At 42.9% G+C, this 19,310-nt stretch overlaps 1 long non-coding RNA gene across 1 annotated transcript in view; it reads right to left on the bottom strand.

Moving 5' to 3' along the window:
* Positions 1-19,310, bottom strand: part of LOC134342746 (uncharacterized) — a 49,706-nt gene that overhangs the window by 11,910 nt on the left and 18,486 nt on the right. Inside the window, exon 3 of the long non-coding RNA XR_010017088.1 lies at positions 5,313-5,456. This is a non-coding gene — a long non-coding RNA (uncharacterized LOC134342746). The remainder of the gene's footprint in view (positions 1-5,312; positions 5,457-19,310) is intronic.

Below are 19,310 nucleotides of genomic sequence, written 5' to 3'. Positions count from 1 at the left end.
GTGTCATATGTCCAAGCAAGATGGGTATTGGAAACCCTGGACAATGTAGCCACTTGGGCGAGGATGTCCTTCAAGGCCAAGAAGTCCAGGTGTATGGTAATCAGAAAGGGCAAAGTTACTAGCAAGTTTAGCCTCCACGTTCAGGGTGAGGTCATCCCTTCCATCGAAGATAACCAGATAAAATGCTTGGGGAAGTGGTTTAATTTGTCACTGACTGATGGGGCTAATGTCACCAATGCTGTGAAGCAGACAAGACAAATGGCTGAAGAAAATCGACAAATCCAGACTTCCTGCTAAGTTCAAGACCTGGCTGTACCAATACAGCCTTCTGCCCAGGCTTCTCTGGCTCTTCACACTTTGAGTTCCCCATGACTGTCGTAGAGGGCATCGAGAGGAAAACCAACAAGCACCTACTAGGCTTACCTATAGCCCTCTATTTTTCTAAGCTCCATGTACCTATCTAGGACTCTCTTAAAAGACCCTATCATATCTGCCTCCACCACCGTTGCTGGCACATTCACTACTCTGAGTAAAAAAAAACTTACCCCTGTCATCTCCCCTGTACCTACTCCCAAGCACCTTAAACCTGTGTCCTCTTGTGGTAACCATTTCAGCCCTGGGAAAAAGCCTCTGACTATCCACATGATCAATGCCTCTCATCATCTTATACACCTCTATCAGGTCACCTCTCCTCCTCCAAAGAGAAAAGGCCGAGTTCACTCAACCAGTTCTCATAAGGTGTACTCCCCAATCCAGGCAACATCCTTGTAAGTCTCCTCTGCATCCTTTCTCTGGCTTCCACATCCTTCCTGTAGTGAAGCGACCAGAACTGAGCACAGTACTCCAAGTGTGGTCTGACCAGGGTTGTATATAGCTGAAACATTACCTCTCGGCTCCGAAATTCAATTCCACAATTGAAGGCCAATACACCGTATGCCTTCTTAACCACAGAATCAACCTGTGCAACTGCTTTGAGTGTCCTATAGACTTGGACCCCAAGATCCCTCTGATCCTCCACACTGCCAAGGGTTTTACCATTAATACTATATTCTGCCATCATATTTGACCTACCAAAATGAACCACTTCACACTTATCTGGGTTTAAAATCCATCTGCCACTTCTCAGCCCAGTTTTGCATCCTATCAATGTCCTGGTGTAACCTCTGTCAGCCCTTCACACCATCCACAACACCCCCAACATTTGTGTCATCAGCAAACTGACTAACCCATCCCTCCACTTCCTCATTCAGGTCATTTATAAAAATCACAAAGAGAAGGGGTCCCAGAACAGATCCCCGAGGCACACCACTGGTCACCGGCCTTCATGCAGAATATGACCTGTCTACAACCACTCTTTGCCTTCTGTGGGCAGGCCAGTTCTCGATCCACAAAACAATGTCCCTTTGGATCCCATGCCTCCTTACTTTCTCAATAAGCCTTGCATGGGGTACCTTATTAAATACCTTGCTGAAATCCATATACACTACATCTACTGCTCTTCCTTCATCAATATGTTTAGTCACATCCTCAAAAAAATTAAATCAGGCTCGTAAGGCATGACCTGCCCTTGACAAAGCAATGCTGACTACTCCTAATCATATTATACCTCTCCAAATGCTCATAAATCCTGCCTCTCAGGATCTTCTCCATCAACTTACCAACCACTGAGGTAAGACTCACAGATCTATAATTTCCTGGACTATCTCTACTCCCTTTCTTGAATAAAGGAACAACATCCACAACCCTCCAATCCTCTGGAACCTCTCCCGTCCCCATTGATGATGCAAGGATCATCGCCAGAGGATCAGCAATCTCCTCCTTTGCCTCCCACAACAGCCTGGGGTACATCTCATCCGGTCCTGGCGACTTATCCAACTTGATGCTTTCCAAAACCTCCAGCACATCCTCTTTCTTAATATCTTCATGCTCAAGCTTTTCAGTCTGCATCACTACAATCACCAAGATCCTTCTCCATAGTGAATACTGAAGTATTCATTAAGTACCCCTGCTATTTCTTCCAGTTCCATACACACCTTCCCACTGTTACACTTGATAGGTCCTATTCCTTCACATCTTATCCTCTTGCTCTTCACATACTTGTAGAAAGCCTTGGGGTTTTCCTCAATCCTGCCCGCCAAGGCCCATTCTGGCTCTCCTAATTTCCTTCTTAAGCTCCTTCCTATTAGCCTTATAGTCTTCCAGATCTCTAACATTACCTAGCTCTCTGAACCTTTTGTAAGCTTTTCTTTTCTTCTTGACTAAATTTATTACAGCCTTTGTACACTACTGTTCCTGTACCCTACCATAAATTCCCCGTCTCATTGGAACGTACCTATACAGAACTCCACACAAATATCCCCTGAACATTTGCCACATTTCTTCCGTATTTTTCCCTGCGAACATCTGTTTCCAATTTAAGCCTCCAATTTCCTGCCTGAGAGCCTCATAATTCCCCTTACTCCAATTAAACACTTTTCTAACTTGTCTGTTATTGAAAAGGAGATAGAATTATGATCACCGTCTCCAAAATGCTCTCTGAGAGATCTGATACCTGACCAGGTACATTTCCCAATATCAAATCAAGTACAGCCTCTCCTCTTGTAGGCTTACCTACATATTGTGTCAAGAAACCTTCCTGACCACACCTAACAAACTCCACCACATCTAAACCCCTTTCTCTAGGGAGATGCCAATCGATATTTAGGAAATTAAAATCTCCCATCACGCCAACTCTGTTGTTATTATTACACCTTTCCAGGATCTGTTTCCCTATCTGCTCCTCGATATCCCTGTTACTATTGGGCGGCCTATAAAAAACACCCAGTAGTTATTGACCCCTTCCTGTTCCTAACCTCCATCCACAGAGACTCAGTAGACAATCCCTCCATGGCATCCACCTTTTCTGCAGCTGTGACATTATCTCTGATCAACAGTGCCAGACCCCCACCTCTTTTGCCTCCCTCCCTGTCCTTTCTGAAACGTCTAAAACCCAGCACTTGAAGTAATCATTCCTGTCCCTGAGCTATTCAAGTCTCTATAATGGCCATCACATCATATCTCTAAGTACTGATCCACGCTCTAAGCTCATCCACTTTGTTCACAACACTCCTTGCGATAAAAGAGACACATCTCAAACTTTCGGTCTGAGTGCGTCCCTTCTCTATCACCTGCCTATCCTCCTTCTGGCACGGTATACAAGCTTCCTATATTTGTGAACCAACCTCCTCTTTCCCAGTCTCTTCAGTTCGGTTCCCACCCCCCAACAATTCTAGTTTAAACTCTCCCCAGTAGCCTTAGCAAACCTCACTGCCAGGATATTCATCCCTCTGGGATTCAAGTGCAACCCATCCTTTTTGTACAGGTCCCACCTGCCCCAAAAGAGGTCCCAATGATCCAGAAATCTGAATCCTTGCCCCCTGCTCCAATCCCTCAGCCACACACTTATCCTCCACCTCATTTCTATTCCTATTCTCACTGTCGCGTGGCACAGGCAGTAATCCCGAGATTACCACCTTTGCGGTCCTACTTCTCAACTTCCTTCCCAACTCCCTGTAGTCTTTTTTCAGGACCTCCTCCCTTTTCCTACCTACGTCATTGGTACCAATATGTACCACAACCTCTGGTTGTACTCCCTCCCACCGCAGGATATCTTGGACGCGATCTGAAACATTCCGGACCCTGGCACCTGGGAGGCAAACTACCATCTGAGTTTCTTTCCTGCGTCTACAGAATCGCCTGTCTGACCCCCTAACTATAGAGTCCCCTATCACTGTGGCCATCCTCTTCCTTTCCCTACTCTTCTGAGCCACAGGGCCAGACTCTGTTGCTTCTCCCAGGTAGGCTGTCTCTCCACCCACCCACACCCCCCACCCCCCCGCCAACAGTACTCAAACAGGAGTACTTATTGTCAAGGTGAACAGCCACAGGGGTACTCTCTAGTACCTGACTCTTCCCCTTCCCTCTCCTGATTGTGACCCAGTTGTCTGTCTCCTGTGGCTCCAGTGTGACCACCTGCCTATAACTCCTTTCTATCACCTCCTCGCCCTCCCTGACCAGGCGAAGGTCATCGTGCTGCATCTTCAGTTCCCTAACTTGGTCTCTCAGGAGCTGCAGCTCGACACACCTGGTGCTGACATGGCCGTCTGGGAGGCTGGGAGACTCCAGGACCTCCTACATCTGACACCGAGCACAGAAAACTGGTCTCACACACATACTCCTCCTCCTTTCTGCAAATAACACTGTAAACCTACCCCGCCTCGTCCTGTTACCGCCTAAGCCCATTAAGCTAAAGCCCGATGACTCTGCTGCCTCTCACTCCGCTACCCACTGGATATGGTGGTCTTCTTTCTAAACTTTCCGTGCTCTACTGGCTGACGTCACGTACCTGTGCAGTCTTGCTTCTCTTTTACCCCGCTCAAAGAGATTGTGGGACAAATAGGAGGGCCTTTGACAACGCTGAGGTCTCTGAGAATGCAGTGCTTCTGATATATGTAATGAGTGGGATAGGTGGGTAGAGAGAGACCCCGATCATCCTCTCAGCAAGATTCTTTTGTAGAGATTTTTTATTTAAGGGGAGCATGAGGGGAAACATCTTCACTCAGCAAGTCATGGTAGTGTGAAACGAGCTGCCAGTGCAAGCGGTGCATGCAATCTCAATTTCAGCATTTAAGAGAAATTTGTATGGGTACAGGGGTGGTAGGATTTTGGGGAGCTATGATCACAGTGCAGGTCGATGGAGTAAGCAGTATAAACAACTCAGCATAGCCTAGATGGGAAGAAAGCTCCAACTCTGTGTTGTACTTTTATATGACTCTATAAAGACATGATTTGGCTCAGTCACACAAAACTAGCAGCACCTGAGCTTGTTGCTCAGTCTGGGCAAGTTTGCTAATTTTTACTGAGGGGTCTTCTGTTGCTGTGACATTTAACTTCAATGATCTTGAACTGGAGAACTGGAGAAGAGAGAATTAATGATGAGGTAAGTATGTGTGCATGAAAATTTGAAAAGGACACAGCTTTGATGTAATACCAGCATTATCAAAGCAGCATTATCTATTGACTGCTGTCCATGTCAGTATGACGAAGTATTAGAAGCACCTGATATTCAGGCAGCATATCCAAGCAAGGAGTCAATGTTCCAAATAGAGAAAACATATTGGCTTAGAAACAAGTTCGCTAGCACAAACATAGTCCAATATTTGTAAAGACAACGTGGAAGTGGACTGTGCCCACAGACATATACACAAATGAAACGTTCATTAACCCCTGATGCCAAACAGGGAATTTTCAGCTCCACTTTCCAATATTCCTACCTAGTTCCTTTGATTGACTAAACAAGGACTCCAAGTTTCTGAGTACTGCCAAAAGGTTTCGGCCCAAAACATCGTCTGTACTCTTTTCCATGATACCTGGCCTGCTGAGTTCCTCCAGCATTGTGTTACTCCATGTTTCTTATTCTGTTTAAACAAGGGATACCCATAATTGGTATTATTGTTGGATTAAAACTATCATAGTTATAGAATTATACAGCATAGAACTAGGCCCTTCAGCCCAAATGGTCAATGCCAACAAAGATACCCCATCTAAGCAAGTCGCATTTTCTGTTTGGCCCATAACTTTTAAAATCTTTTCAATCCATGCACCTTTCCAACTGTCACTTAACTGCTTCAACCACTTCCTCCAGCAGTTTATTCCACATAGGTACCTCCCTTCATGTAAAGAAGTGGCCCCTCAAGTTCCTATTAACTTAATTCCCTCTTACCTATGCCCTCCAGTTCTTGAGAAATACAATATGCTGGAGGAACTCAGCAGGTCAGGCAATATCTACGAAGAGAAAACATCGACTCTTTATTCCTTTTCATAGATACTGCCTAACCTGAATAGCTCCAAAATTTGGTGTGTGTTGCTCTGGGTTTACAGCAGCAGCAAAATTTTTTGTGTTTACCCCCCTTAATGCAGTTTTCAGCTTTTTATGACCCTCTCCTTTTCCCCTTTAACTGAGGAATTAATTTCTAAAAGATTAAAACAAAACATTGGCATGGCAGAGAGTAGCTTTTCTAAAAAGAAATATCGGCTCAATAGCGTAAGAGAATTAAATAAAAGATCATCAAATGTTTGGCAAATATATCAAGACTGGAGTTTTGTCATGTACCATTCAGCTAGATCTGTTAATATGCAGTAATAGACTACAACAAATTCAGAGTGGATCAAACTATAGGCACATTTCATTCACTTGCAAGGGAAGCTACTCCACACCTTATCCTATGGATAATAGCTACAATCTTACAGCTCAAGTAGACCACTTTTATATATTTTATAGAGAACAATAATTAGCTTGTTTCATTCCATCACTGTACTCCATTATTTATTTCAAACTGATAGATAGGAGCTACAGGGAGGTAGTCACCCCTAGGTTGCAGGAGGTAGGTAACTTTTGGGAGAAGGAAGGGAAATGCAAAGCCAGTGCAGAGTACCCATGTGGTTGTTTCCCTCAATAATAAGTACCTGTATACCAATTTAGATACTGCTGAGGGGGGCAACCTACTGGGGGAGCTGCAGTGTCCAGGTTTCTGGCTCTGAGTCTGGTGCTGTAGCTCAGAAGCGGCGAAAGGTGAAGAGGACTGCAGTGGTGATAAGAGATTCCGTAGTCAGAGGAACAGAGATGAGATTCTGTGGGCACGATAGAGACACCCAAATGGTATGTTTCCTCCCAGTTGCCAGGGTCAGGGATGTCTCAGATCAGGTCTAAAGGTGGAGGGTGAGCAGCCAGGAGCCTTGGTACATATTGGTGCATAGGTAAGAAACGTGGGGAGGACCTGAAGAGATTTTTAGGAGCTAGGTAGTAAGCTGAAAAATAGGACCTCCAGGGTAGTAATCTCTGTATTGGTGCCTGTGCCATGCACCAGTGAGGGAAAGAATAGGAAGATATGACAGGGGAATGATAGCTGAGGAACTAGTGGAGGAGACAGGGGTTCAGATTTATGGATCATTGGGATCACTTCTGTCCTGTACAAATAGGATAGGCTACACCTGAACCCACGGGGACCAATATCCTAGTGGGCAGGTTTACTAGAGTTGTTCGGGAGGGTTTAAACTAATTTGGTAGCAGTATGGGAATCAGAGTGATAGTGCTGAGGCTGAGGTAGTTGGTTTACAAACAGAGGCAATGTGTGGTGGGACTGCTAGCAAGGAGAGGCTGATATTAGGGCAAAATTACAGTCAGCAGGATGAATTGCAATGTAGTGTGGAGGAGCAGAGGGATCTGGGGGTACATGTCCACAGACCCCTGAAAGTAGCCTCACAGGTGGATAGGGTAGTTAAGAAAGGTTATGGGGTGTTAGCTTTCATAAGTCAAGGGATAGAGTTTAAGAGTCATGATGTAATGATGCAGCTCTATAAAACTCTGGTTAGGCCACACTTGGAGTACTATGTCCAGTTCTGGTCGCCTCACTATAGGAAGGATGTGGAAGCATTGGAAAGGGTACAGAGGAGATTTACCAGGATGCTGCCTGGTTTAGAGAGTATGCATTATGATCAAAGATTAAGGGAGCTAGTGCTTTACTCTTTGGAGAGAAGGAGGATGAGAGCAGACATGATAGAGGTGTACAGGATATTAAGAGGAATAGATCGAGTGGATAGCCAGCGCCTCTTCCCCAGGGCACTACTGCTCAATACAAGAGGACATGGCTTTAAGGTAAGGGGTGGGAAGTTCAAGGGGGATATTAAAGGAAGGTTGTTTTTTTTTTTACTCAGAGAGTGGTTGGTGCCTGAGTCAGTGGTGGAGGCAGATACACTAGTGAAATTTAAGGGACTACTAGACAGGTATATGAAGGAATTTAAAGTGGGGGGTTATATGGGAGGCAGGGTTTGAGGGTCGGCACAACATTGTGGGCTGAAGGGCCTGTACTGTGCTGTACTATTCTATGTTCTATGTAAAAGGTGGAGAAAAATCAAAAGGGGTGAATACAGGACTGAAGGCGTTACATATTAATGTGCACAGCATAAGGAATAAGGAACTTGTAGCACAGTTACAGATTGGCATGTATGATGTTGTGGGCATTACTGAATAGCGTCTGAAAGATTATAGCTGGGAGCTTTATATCCAAGGATCCACATTGTATCAAAAGGACAGGCAGGTAGGTAGAAGGGGTGGTGTGGCTTTGTTGGTAAAAAAAAAATGAAATCAGGTCATTGGAAAGAAGTAGCATAGGGATGGAAGGTATTGAATCATACAGCTAAGGTGCTGCAAGGGTAAAAAGACCCTGATGGGAGTTATATACAGATCCACATACAGTAGTAAAGATGTGGTCTACAAATTACAACAGGAGATAGAAAATGTATGCCGAAAGGGCAATGTTACAATAGTCACAGGGGATTTCAATACACAGGTCGATTGGGAAAGTCAGGTTGGTACTGGATCCCAAGTGGAGCAGTTTCTTGAATGCCTAGAGCAGCTGTGGTTGATCCCACTAGGGGATCAGTTATTCTGGATTGAGTGTTGTGCAACGAACTGGAATTAATTAGGAAGCTTAAGATAAAGGAGCCATTAGGAGCAAGTGATCACAATATGATTGAATTCACCTTGCAATTTGAGAAGGAGAAGCTGAAGTCAGATGTATCAGTATTACAGTGGAGTAAAGGGAATTAGAGGGATGAGAGAGGAGTTGGCCAGGATTGATTGGAAAAGAACACTGGCAGGGATGACAGCAGAGCAGCAATGGCTGGAATTTCTGGGGGCAATTCTGAAGGCATATCTAAAGAGGAAGAAGTATTCTAAAGGGCAGGATGACACAACCATGGCTGGCAAGAGAAGTCAAAGGCAACATAAAAGACAGAGAGGGCATATAATAGAGCAAAAATTAATGGGAAGCTTTTACAAATCAATAGAAGGCAATGAAAAAATTAAGGAAAAGATCGAATATGAAGGTAAGCTAGCCAATGATATTAAAGAGGATACCAAAAATTTATTCAGATACACAAGGTGTAAAAGAAGGGAGAGTGGATATCGGACTGCTGGAAAGGAATGCTGGAGAGGTAGTAATGGGGGACAAGGGAATGGTGGACAAACTGAATAAGTATTTTGCAGCATTTCACTGTGGAAAACACTAGCAGTATGCCAGAAGTTCACAAGTGTCGGTAGGCAGAAGTGTGTGAAGTTACGATTATCGGGGAGAAGGTTCGTGGGAAAGTGAAAGGTTTGAAGGTAGATAAGTCACCTGGATCAGATGGTATACACCTCAGGGTTTTGAAAGAGGTGGCTGAAGAGATTGTTGAGGCATTAGAAATGATATTTAAAAGAGTCACTAGATTTAGGAACAGCTCTGGAAGACCAGAAAATTGCAAATGTCACTTCACTCTTCAAGAAGAGAGAGAGGCAGAAGAAAGGAAACTGTAGGCCAGTTAGACTGACCTCAGTGGTTGGGAACATGGTAGAGTTGATTGTTTAGCATGTGGTTTCAGGGTACTAGGAGGAGCATCGCCGTAGTCAACATGGTTTCCTTAAAGGATAATCTTATCTGGCAAATCTGTTGGAATTTTTTTGATGAAATAACAAGAAGCATAGACAAAGGAGAATTGGTGAATGTTGTGTATTTGAATTTTCAGAAGGCCTTTGACAAGGTGTGAAATATGAGACCACTGAACAAGTTAAAAGCCCATTGGTATTACAAGAAAAAAAACTAGCATGGAAAAAGCATTGGTTGATTGGCAGAAGGCAAAGAAGGAGAATAAAAGGAGACTTTTCTGGTTTGCTGCCAGTGACTAGTGGTGTTCCACACACACGGGTTCATGTTTGGACTGCTTCTTTTTACATCATGTGTCAATAACTTGGATGACATAATTGATGGCTTTGTGGCAAAGTTTTTGGATGATATGAAGATAGGTGGAGGTGCAGGTAGATTTTCAGAAGTACAGAGGCTGTAGAAGGATTTATACATATTAGGAGAATGAACAAAGATGTGGCAGATTGAATACCATATCAGGAAGTGTATGCTTTTATACAACTAGGCAGAAGAAATAAAAGGGCACATTTTCCTAAATGGAGAAAAAAAAACTGAGGTGCAAAGGGACTTGGGAGTCCTCATGCAGGATTCCCTAAAGGTGAATTTGCAGGTTGAATTGGTGGCGAGGAAGGCAAGTGTGATGTCAGCATTCATCTCGATAGGACTAGGACATAAAAGGAAGGATGTAATATTGAGGCTTTATAAAGCACTGGTGAGGCCTCACTTGGAGGATTGTGAGCAGTTTTGGGCCCCTCATCTTAGAGGCAAGATGGTGACATTGAAGAAGGTCCAAAGGAGGTTCACGAAAATGATTCCAGTATTGAGAGGCTTGTCACAGGAAGAGCATTTGATGGCTCTAGGCCTGTACTCACTGGAATTCAAAAGAATGAGGGGTGACTTCATTGAAACCTATCAAATGTTGAAAGGTCTCCATAGAGTGGATGTGGAGAGTATGTTTCCTATGGTGGGAGAGTCTAAGACCAGAGACCACAGCCTCAGAATAAGGGGGCATCCTTTTAAAATGGAGATGAGGAGGAATTTCTTTAGCAAGAGAGTGGTGAATCTGTGGATTTTGTTGCTATAGGTGGCTGTGGAGGCCAAGCCTGGGTATATTTGAGGCAGAGAAAGATAGAGTCTTGATTAATCAGGGCATAAAGGGATATGGCAGGGGATCGGGGCTGAGGGGGAAAATGGATCAGCCATGATGAAATAGCGGAGCGGACTCAATGGATCAAATGGCCCAATTCTGCTCCTTTTCCTTCTGGTCGTATGTTATTATATCACAAGTCCTGGTTATGTGACCACAGATGCTAGGCAGACAATCTCTGAAGAGCATTGATAAAGTTTGGAGGTCACCCATCCTGTAAAGACACTGCTCAGAAGGCAGCAATGGTAAACCAGTTCTGTAGAAAAATTCGCCAAGAACAATCATAGTCATGGGAAGACCATGAGCACCCACATCATACGGCACAATTCACAACAAATGAACAAATTTTTGTATGGATGTTATTTGGCTGAGGCACACAAAACAAGAGGCTCCCCTGCTTGGTGCTCAGTCTCAGTAAAATAGCTAAGTTCTAGCAGAGTTTTGTGATAGATGTGATGGTTAGTTTTGTTGATATTGGGCTAGAAGACTGAAAATAAACTATGATGTAATCCTGTGTGCATACACATTTAAAGAGGACAAATTTGATGTACTAACACAGTGATCAAAAGAGAGTCATCTTTTGGCTGCTGTTCATATCGATATGACCAAGTACTAGAAGAATCTGGCAGTGTATTTGAGCAGGGAGTCAATGTCCTGGGTAGAGGGAAAAAATAGGCAAGGAAAGAAGGTCACTAGCACATATATAGAATGAGTCCAATATTTGTAAAAGCAACGTGGAAGTGGACTGTGCCCACAGACAGATACACAACTAAAACGTTCATTACCCCCGATTCCAAATCAGAGAACATTCAACTTTGATTGAAATCTGTGTAATCTGCTATTAATCGCAAAGTCCAGCTCCTGCAAAAAAGAATCTCATCTAAAGATGGCCACTATGGTTGTACTGCAAATTACACACTCTATTACCAATATAAAATGTTGATAAATGAAAATGACCATTTCAGTCAGCACCCGGTGTTTAGAGGAACAAGCAACTTCATTCCATTATTCTGTTCTCAGAATAGGGAGAAGTTGCTTATTCATGTCATTAGGCAATCTTTTAATCCAACATCAACCTGCCAAATAAACAGCATTTTGCATGAATTGTATGTTAAAGTCAAAAAAACAATAATCCCTACACCCTGAAGATGGGATGACTAGTCTGCTCGCAAGGCAGATAGTAAACTATATCATAGAGAGGCTATGATCAGCCGCCATTCTAAATGCAATTCTGGCCCAGTAACTATTTCAAAGCACAGAACACTTGGAGATGAATGATTGTTAAAGGAGGCCTCTACTTACATAGTTACTTTTCCTAGTCCTAGCGATCTCAAAGTTCAAAGCAAATTTATTATCAGAGTACATATATGTCACAGTATACAACTCCGAGTTTCATTTTCTTGCAGGCATACTCAATAAATCCATAATAGTACAAAATGAAAGCCCATTTGACTTTTGTTCAACAAGTGTGCAAAGACAACAAACTGTGCAAATACAAGATAGATTAAGTTATAATTAATAAATTATTAAAGCAATGAATACTGAAAACATGAAATGAAGAATCCTTGAAAGTGAGTCCATTGGTTGTGGGAACATTTCAATGATGGGCCAAGTGAAGTTGAGTGAAGTTATTCCCACTGGATCAAGACCCTGATGGTTAAGGGGGTAATAACTGTTCCTGAACCAGGTGGTGAGAGTCCTGAGGCTCCTGCACCACCTTCCTGATGGCAGCAGCCCAAGAAGAAAGCATGACCTAGGTGGTAGGGATCTCTGATGATGGATGCTGCTGATCTTCCCACTCATCATGATCTCTCATCTTCTTCACAGCCCTTTCACTCTTTTGGTATGGGATATTTGACAATTACTACAAGCCATCTTCAGAAATCAGTTAAAGATCTTTATTAAAGCTATTTGTGCAATTGGCAGCAAGTTTAATGTCTAACTCAAGCTGTGCTAAGGTACAAAATCTACATGGAGCATTGCCAAAGGAAAGCAGCATCTATCTTCAGGGTCTCCCACCACCAAATCATGTTCTTTTCTCGCTATCATCAGAAGGGTGGTACAGGAGCTTTGGATCTCACATCACCAGGTGCAGGAACAGTTATTATCCCTCAAACATCAGACTCTTGAACCAGTGAGGATAACTTCACTTGCCCCATCACTGAACTGTTCCCATACCCTATGGACTTATTTTCAAGTACTCTTCATCTCATGTTCTTAATAGTTATTGCTTATTTATTTTTATTATCTTTTGTATTTGCACATTGGTTGTTTGCCTACCCTGGTCTGTGCAGTCTTCCATTAGTTCTATCATTTGCAAGAAAATGGATCTTAGGATTTTATATTGTGACATCCTGTATATGTACTTTGATAATAAATTTACTTTGAACTTTTAAGTTTCCACCAGATTGGCATTCTTGTAAGTTATCAAAAGCAAAAATACTGGGTTCAGTTAACTGACCTAATAAGCAAAGGGATCATTCCGTATTAAGTCACTGAGACATGGTGTGGCAAATGGTCTATTTCACCAAGTCTTCACCGACCATCAAACACCAATTTTTACACTAATCCTACCCTAACCCATTTTATTTTCCCCAGTTTCCCCATCAACACCCTCCCTCCCCATCCCAAATTCTACATATCACCTGCACACAAGGGGCAATTTACCAGGGGCCAATTAACCTAGCAACCCTCGTGTTTTGGGATGTGGAAGGAACCTGGAGCTCTGGAAGGAAACATGTGATCACAGGGAGAATGTGCCTGCTCCACACAGACAACATCAGAAGTTGATTGAATTCAGGTTGCTGAAGCTGTGGCATAGGTATTCCACTAGCTACGCCACGTGCAGGATCGTCATCCATTTTAGCAAAGCTGTAGCTGATTTGACTTCTGGAGGATGGCTGCTGTTTGTCTTCTTTCATGTGACAGCAGCAAAATAAGTCAGTCAAAAATTTAAAATGAATACCTTACACACATCCTGTTAACTTCCCCTGTGGGCAATGTACAATGATTAAATCAGGGTCTGAACATTGAACACAAGGCCACAAGACACACAAGCAGAATTAATCCATTCAGGCTAGAGGCTGCTCTGCCATTCCATTATGGCTGATTTATTATCCCTCTCAACCAACTCCATTTTCCTGTCTTGACATCTATTACTGTCTTTATTATTTATTGTAATGCCTGCACTGTTTTGTGCACTTTATGCAGTCCTGGATAGGTCTGTAGTCTAGTGTAGTTTTTGTGTTTTTTTTTTCCTTACGTAGTTCAGTGTAGTTTTTGTATTGTTTCATGTAGCACCATGGTCCTGGAAAACATTGTCTCATTTTTACTATGTTCTGTACCAGCAGTTATGGCTGAAATGACAATAAAAAGTGACTTGACTTGACTTCCAAACTAATCAAGAACCTATTAACCTCCACTTTAAATATACCCAAAGACTTGTCCTCCACAGCTGTTTGCAACAATGATTTCCACACATTTATGACCCTCAGGCTGAAGAAATTCCTCCTCATCCCTGTCCTACAGGGACATCACTCTATTCTGAGGCTGTACCCTTTGGTGCTGCACATCCCCACGTGAGGAAACATTCTCACTAGGTCCACTCTATCTAGGCCTTTCAATATTCAATGGGTTTCATTCATTCCACCCCCCTCCCCACCCTCATTCTTCTAAAATCCAGTTAGTACAGTCTGATGTTTAGACTAGCCTGTAATGTTCCCTCCAAGGTGTGCATGTGTGCGCACACCCTCATCTTTTGCTACTAGCACACAAAGGAATTTAAATTGTGTACAAAAGGTTGTCACCCTCTACCTTGTTGGCATGTTAAGTATATTTCACAAATCTACAGAATATTTTTTTCCCTCTGGTTTCTGATGCAAACAGTGTTGACAAAGTGGAGCTTGCAATAACTTGTCTGCAGATTTTAGAACTGGCTTATTTATACTGTTTTTATTGAAGAAATTATTGATTCACTATGTCAAATGCTAAAGAAGCAAAGGGCATGAAGCACGAAAGAACTGCTCATTCATTTAAACTGGAATGGCTTAATGGAAACAGTAGAAACTGCTACACTGGAAGCTCATGAGGTCAGGAATGTGCAACTACGAGAAATATTTATGTACAATACAGAAACTGGTGTTACTTGTGTGTATTGTTGCGATGCAAAAATTGCTGGAGAACTTGCAAGTGGGAAGAAGTGGAGTGATATTTGGAAACTTGACTTTTTAAAGCATCATTTGGCAAACAAATCACAAATAGACAGTGTGCAAAAGCTCTGGCAAGAAAATCCTTCATTACCTGCAAAGGCCTGCTACTAATCTTCTGAACAGAGCAAAAGCGATGAAACCCAGAAGAGATCAAAGTTCTAATTAACTGTTTTGCTAGCAGTTAAAATGAATACCTCTATATATAAAATTCAGTATGTACATGTTGTCATCACTGAGCAAAAAAAATTGCAGAGTACCAGATTTTTGCGCACACTGATCATTACAAATTAGAGAGAACATTGCCAGCTTGTTTTTGCATTAAGGAAGAAAAACCTCTTTAAAGAAAATTTAAAATTAAAGAAATAATGACAAACCAAAAATACTGTTGCTCCATTTAATCTTCTCCTATCCCCCCCCCCCCCGCCGCCGCCCCCCATCCCCTGTAAGAGCTTGACTTTTGCATATGGCTGCAATAGATGATATCACTTTAACTTCCTGGTTTGTCATTTACTACCGAAATCAGCGAGGTTGGCCAAATATCATAACAAAAGGAACAATTTCATTATTTTCACAAAGGAAGTGTGAACCAGAATGAAACACGAGCATTCACCAGCACTGTGGACTTTTTGAGAGGCCACACTACTATAGCTTGCATCCACAGAGCTCCTGTCATCAGATAGCAATCTGTAAATTGAAAAAGATTTCAGTGTCTCAACTCATAACGTGTAGACTGTCTAGATCCCTGACATGGTCATGGTTCATTTATGCAGCACCAGCCATCTTTCTTGTTTTGATTTCAAACAGAGTTCACTTTTGTTACTGGTCTCATGGCCTAATGCATGTCCATGGCTCAAGATTTTCGGCAGAGACCATGAAGAGCTCAGCATCAAGAGTAATGCGGTCAGCCAGAAGTTTCTCCTGCTTGAGCCATTCGGGACAATACATTTATTGCAAACTGCCTACAATCAATCTGAACTGCAGGTACAGCAAGAGGAGAAGGAGCATCTTCCCCCCCACCCCCACACACATCCCAGTAACCCTAATTAGCAGATGTCACTTATGCAAGATCACTTCTTAAGAACATGTCCCCATTTAACCATATAACAATTACAGCACAGAAACAGGCCATCCCGGCCTTTCTAGTCCGTGCCGAACTCTTAAACTCTCACCTAGTCCCACCGACCTGCACTCAGCCCACAACCCTCCATTCCTTTCCTGTCCATATAGCTATCCAATTTAACTTTAAATGGCAACATCGAACCTGCCTCAACCACTTTTGCTGGAGGCTCGTTCCACACAGCTACCACTCTCTGAGTAAAGAAGTTCCCCCTCATGTTACCCCTAAACTTTTGCCCTTTAACTCTCAACTCGTGTCCTCTTGTTTGAATCTCCCCCACTCTCAATGGAAAAAGCCTATCCACATCAACTCTATCTATCCCCCTCATAATTTTAAATACCTCTATCAAGTCCCCCCTCAACCTTCTACGCTCCAAAGAATAAAGACCTCATAGGACATGTTTCTAATAAGAATATGTTTCTAATACGACATCAATTCCCCAACTCTGTCATGGACAACTGGGCTTGGGACTACAAAAGATGGAGTGTTGGGTGGCCATGGAGCTAGCAACCTCATTCCGTAAAATCCCAGTGCTACAGAAATGCCACCATAGGCTGCAGCCCTAGGGTGTGGGTGATTAGCTTAAGAAGAAACAATTCCTCAATTTTAAAACAGTTCCTTAAATAACATTAATGCTGTTCCTCATTTTAGTCCATTTTAAAAGGATTCTTTGCCCTATGCTGTGCCCAGCTCTCCAGAGTTGAAGGCATTTGACTCCATCTACCAATTGACCCACAAATACAATGCCCCAAGGCCGAAGATTCTCTCCATGAATTTTTAAATCTACCTTTCTTTATGCCCAGAGTAAACTGGAATAAGAGAGGGACTTGCTCTCTTTGAGGTGCTACATTTTGGTAGGACTAATCAAAATAGGACATACATGGTAAATGGTAGGGCATTGAAGAATGCAGTAGAACAGAGTGATCTAGGAATAATGGTGCATAGTTCCCTGGAGGTGGAATCTCATGTGGATAGGGTGGTAAAGAAAGCTTTTGGTATGCTGGCCTTTATAAATCAGAGCAATAAGTATAGGAGTTGGGATGTAATGTTGAAATTTTACAAGGCATTGGTAAGGCCAAATTTGGACTATTGTGTACAGTTCTGGTCACTGAATTACAGGAAAGATGTCAACAAAATAGAGTACAGAGAAGATTTACTAGAATGTTACCTGGGTTTCAGCACCTAAGTTACAGAGAAAGGTTGAACAAGTTGGGTTTTTATTCTTTGGAATGTAGAAGGTTGAGGGGGGAATTGAAAAAGGTATTTAAAATTATGAGGGGGATAGATAGAGTTGACGTGGATAGGCTTTTTCCATTGAGAGTGGGGGAGATTCAAACAAGAGGACATGAGTCGAGAGTTAAAGGGCAAAAGTTTAGGGGTAACATGAGGGGGAACTTCTTTACTCAGAGAGTGGTAGCTGTGTGGAATGAGCTTCCAGCAGAAGTGGTTGAGGCAGGTTCGATGTTGTCATTTAAAGTTAAATTGGACAGCGATATGATATGGACAGGAAAGGAATGGAGGGTTATGGGCTGAGTGAGGGTCAATGGAACTAGGTGAGAATAAGAGTTCGGCACAGAATAGAAGGGCCAAGATGGCCTGTTTCCGTGCTGTAATTGTTATATGGTTATACAGGGAGTTAACAGTATTAGCAAGTCCAGTACAAAAGAGAAAAATCAACAGCTCAATGCTGAGCATTAAGATCCAATAAGAGTAATTGAATCACCACTGTGAAATCCTGGGAGCCTCTTTATTTTGCTTACTTACTCATTCAAGTGTTGCTATGAAATGCATCCCCAGCCTCTGCAGCTTGGAAGTCCCACATGGCTTTCATTGACAGCTCTGTAGATGGCAGCACTGAGCAATCTTGTTCACCCCTACACTAGGAGACTGGTGTTAGAGGAATGATTCTTTTTGCCTCTTGCTGAGAGAAATAGAGAGTAGCCAAGCTTCAAGGAAACCAAATTCAGCATTTATAGAGGCTGTATTTCCACCATGATTGTTGGATTTTCTTTTTATTCCTCCCCCATCCATCTTCCATTTAGCTTCTTTAAATATCCTCTCATTTTACTGTGTTTATTTAATGATTTTCCCCCTATTACTCTAACGTATCAATGCAATATTTTGTCTGTTTGTAATATAACTATTCCAAAACAGTAGAAGTGGTAGCAGACTAAGAAGAACTCTGCAAAGGGTCAGCTGCTGTAAGGCTACTGGGCAATATCCCAGGTAGTGCACACCTGCTCACTGACTTTTTCCCCACAGATATCTTCAACCAGACTGCTGTCCCTAGATGTTTCAAATTGGCCACCATCATCCCTGCATCAAAGAATTCTATACCTTCAAAACTAAATGACTAACCCCTGAATGGCAGTGACACCAATCATTATGAAGTTCTTTGAACAGCTAGTAATTACACACAAATTCTTTACTGCTACATTGGTCACTCACCAATATGCACACTGACAGAGCCGCTCTATGACAGATGCCATAGTGTCCATCAAACACCTGGCCAAAACACACCAAGAAAACAATGATGCTTATATCAGAACGCTGTTTCGGGATTTCAGTTCAGAATTTAATACTATTGCTTCTTCTGCTCAGTCTAAATACCCGTTAGACTTCCTAATCAACAGCTCTCAGGTAGTCAGAATGCACAACTGCTCCTCCATTTCTGTGGGTGTCCTCCAGGGCTGTCTGCCGAGCCCATTGCTGTATACCTTGCTCACACATGACTGCACAGTCAGACACAGAAATAACCAGATTGTCAAGTTCGCTGATGACATAACAGCGGTGGGGCTCATCACCAACGATGATGGGACAGCTTACAGAGGCGGAAGAGCTCCAGGCCCGGTACCAGGCAAATAACCTCTTCCTCAATATCAGCAAGACAAAGGTGATGGTCATCAACTTCAGGAGAACTCGCACCACTCACAACCTTCTTTACATCGGAAGCAAGCAGTGGAAACTGCGAGCAGATTCAAACTCCTGGGAATGCACATCTTGCACACTCTCGTGGTCCCAGAACGCATTATACACGATCAGAAAAGCTCACCAATGCTTCTACTTTCTCAGGAGGCTGAAGAGAGCTGGACCATGCACATCTAAACAGATGTAATTCTATAGATGTGCAGTAGAGAGCATCCTAACAAGCTGCATCACTGCACGGTACGAACAGTGCACTGCGGTGAACAGGAAGGCTCTACAACGGGTAGTCAAAACCACCCAATGTATCACCGGCACCAGCTTATGCACCATCAACATTTACAGAAAGGGGCCAGTAATATCATGAAAGATCACAAAAGGGCCTGCTCAGGGAGGAGGATATGTAGCATGCACAC

This window comes from Mobula hypostoma, chromosome 2, assembly GCF_963921235.1.
Source record: "Mobula hypostoma chromosome 2, sMobHyp1.1, whole genome shotgun sequence".
NCBI classification, from domain to species: Eukaryota; Metazoa; Chordata; class Chondrichthyes; order Myliobatiformes; family Myliobatidae; genus Mobula; species Mobula hypostoma.
The sequence above is the reverse complement of the archived record's forward strand: the minus strand, read 5'-3'. Positions and strand labels throughout refer to the sequence as shown.